The following is a 3374-nucleotide window of genomic DNA, read 5'->3' on the forward strand; positions in this document are numbered from 1 at the left end:
CAGGCAGTCAGTCAGGCAGTCATCCAAGAAACCAACTCTGAGGCAGCCTCAGTACAGAGCCAGGCCCTGCCTGGGTTCAGCTTTCACCCCCAGGGCTGTGTGGCTCTGGGCAAATCACTCCACCTCTCTGGGCCTCCTCTGCTGTCTCAGCTCCCGAACAGGCCCTACCCCGGGTTTCTGTGCGACTTAAACAAGCTAATGCTTGTGATGATTCTGAAGCTGAGCCCAGCACTGCCTTACGCACGGAGAAATTATTTGCAATTCCCACTGGAAGGTAGCAATTACCCCCGCCAGCACCAGGGGACCTCCCTAGGCCCTCGAGGGGCTGTTTGCCACTTTGGGGCAGCTGCAGGCCGTCAGCGGAGTCTCTCACCGGGTTCTGGCTTTTGAGCTCTCAGAACAATCTTTGGGGCGTGGGAATGTCAGCCTGCCTAATTGAGTGTGTTAGCAACATCTGTCAGTGCCGCTGCCTCGCCTTGATCGGGGGTGAGTGAGCAGAACCTTCCTACTGATGGGAGCCCGGTCCAGGAAGTGCAGGAACCTCTGGTCTGACAGGCTGAGCACAATTTTTTTTATAAAGATTTATTTATTTATGCATCCAGAAAGGGGGTACAGGCCAGAGGTATGGGGGCGGTGAGAGGACTCACCAGAGACAGTGGAGAGCAGAGCAGGCAGATCGATGAAGCACACTGCTGAGGGAGCAGTGGGCAGGTCAGGAGAGGTCTGCCGTGCCCTGGGGGTCACTCCGGGGCGGGGATCGAACTCATGCTGAGGTGGCTGCGGCTGTGTCCCAACCCGCTGCGCCACCAGGGAGGGCCCAGGCCGAGCCAGGGTCCGGCCTGCGGGTGCTGAGACAGGCATCTGGCTCAGGCTGGGCCGGGACCAGGTGGCACTAGTGGCTTCTGGAGGAAGAGCGGCCAGGAGCGATATTTGAAGGTGACTTTTGGCGTTTGATAGTTGAAGGAAAGTGAGCTCATGGACGGCAGCAGCATGTGGAAGCTGCTTCCTGATCTCGAGGTGCTGGCCTGGTAAAGTTATGGGTGCAAAGAGCAGTATCTGGAGAGAGTGGCCTTGGGCAGGACCACACCTCCCAGGGCCTCAGATATGGCCAGGAGGGTGGGGCCTTGGGGTGCTGGGGCAGGGATGGGTCGGCTCTGGGAGTGGACAGATGCCAGCCCAGGGCAGGCCGGTGCAGGGAGCACGGGGGCTTTGGGGAGCAAACGGGAAGCGGCAGAATGCTCTTGGCTCTCCGGGGACTGGGGCGCAGTAGGGGTGTCCCCCAGGACCCCAGGAGGACGAGCATGGTTGGGAAATGTTCCCGAGCCCAGCTTGGGACTTTGTGTGTGGAGGGACATGGACCTGGGGAGGGCGGAGGGCCCCAGGCCGGTGGGAGAGCTGAGCCTGGAACTTCTGCCCGGGGTTCAGGAAGCCCTGGAATGAGAGCCGCAGCAGTAGGTGAGATGTCACAGGGGGAAATGTGAAGTCAGGGAGGCTGCGAACTGGCGGCCTCTTTATTTTGGCATGCACGAGCAGTTTTAAGCCCGACCCTGAGTGTCTCAAAGTGCACCCCACCCTGTGGGCGCAGCCCCAAGGGCACCCCTTAGGTCCTGTGACAGTTTTTCTTTTTAAAGAAAGTATTTATTTATTTATGCACATAAGAACTGGGGTACAGGCCAGAGATACAGGGAGTGAGAGAGTGGGGAGCAGAACAGGCAGATGGACTGAAACCCACTGCCGAGGGGGCAGCAGGGAGACAGGACAGGCCTGCTGCGCCCTGCGGTCACTCCCTGGCCGGGGATCGAACTCGCGCTGCAGGGGCTGTGGCCAGCTCCATCGTGCTGCGCCCTGACCCCTGTGCCACCAGGGAGGCCGACGGCTTCTTTAAGTGACCTGTCGGTGTTTGGGACCTGTGTAAGGAAGGCGAATGGGGAGCGCTCTGGGGAGCACCTCACTGCGGAGGTGCAGAAGAGACAGCAGCAGATGAGGCAGGGCCAGGCGGTCAGGGGCCGGAGGGAGGCCAGGGCCAGGGGTGCCCTGCCAGGAAAAGACCCACAGTCACAGCGGCTTTGTGAGAAAGTCAGTGAGACCCGGAGGCCACTGTGAGGGACAGGCGGGAGTTGCTGCGCTCTGAGGACAATTCCACTTGTCTGCATTCGTGGTCCGCCAGAACTTTCCTTGACGGTGGGAATGTTCTGTGGACACTCGTGGCTCCTGAGCTCTTGAACTTGACACCAGCGCCGAGGAAACGATGTAACTGTTTGCCCTGGCGGGGTGGGGCACAGCCCGGGTTCTGAAACAGTCCGTGAAAATGTTTTGCCACGAAGGGCTTGTGGGAGTTTGATGGGAAAGAAAGTGTGGGCCCAGGGCTGGGGTTGAATGGCCTGAAAGGTTGAAGCGGGGAAACCGAGGCCAGCCTGGACGCAGGCCCGGAAAGGAGGTTCTCGCTGCGCCGGTGAACCCGCTTTCGGGGTCACCCCCACCTCAGGTCACTGACGTGAATGCAGGTCTTCCCCACTGAGCGCTCTCTGGAACCAGAGCCCAAGCAGCTTCTAGATAGTTTCAAACAAGCCCGTCTCTCCAAACCGCTTGCGGGGTCTCTGAAGCTCGGGGCCAGTCAGCATTTGGACCGCGCCTCGGGCCTTTCTGTGGTGCTGGGGGCTGCGGTCCACGGTCACCGGGAAACCTGTCCCAGCCCCGCAGCCGGAGACAGAAGCCCTGTGAGACAGGCCGCAGTAGGAGGCAGCCGAGGCGCTCACCCTGCACCTGCCCGGGGCGGCCAGCCCCTTCCCAAGAAGGGTGACCGGGCCAGGCGGAGGGGAGAACCTGGCGCCAGCTGACGGGAGGATGACTTCCTCCCGTGCTGTTCCAGTGACTTAAAGCTCAGGGGTGGCCTTCGTGGGCACAGGTTGCCCACCGGCCTGGCTGCCGTGTGAGGCTTACTCGGGGCATCGGGGTGTTTCGCTGGCGCCTCGGCTCTGTGCAACAGGCTGTGTCGTTGCTGGCTTTTCGTCTGGGGAGGCAGGTTCAGCTCAGAGAGGGGAAGACACTTGCCCAGAGTCACGCAGCTTGTGGCTGGCCAGGGCTCCCGCTGCCATCACGCCCTCCGGCGGCGGCGGGGAGCGGGGAGGGCAGCAGGGCCAGCGTGGACTGTGGCTACCCGGGGGGTGCACAGGGCAGGTCTGCTCTGCCGGAGGCCGGGGTGAGTGGGGACGCCCTGGGGCTCATGCCCGCTCTCCCCCCAGGGGGACCTTGTGCCAGTGCGGGCATCCCCGGAGCGTGCACCTGTCTGTGGCTGTGGAGGACGCCTTTGGGGCGGCTGTGGTGACCTCATGGGACAGTGACCTGCACACCACGGAGAAGCCCACCGATGCCTA

This window comes from Condylura cristata, unplaced genomic scaffold (assembly GCF_000260355.1).
Source record: "Condylura cristata isolate star-nosed mole 26May11 unplaced genomic scaffold, ConCri1.0 scaffold00041, whole genome shotgun sequence".
NCBI classification, from domain to species: domain Eukaryota; kingdom Metazoa; phylum Chordata; class Mammalia; order Eulipotyphla; family Talpidae; genus Condylura; species Condylura cristata.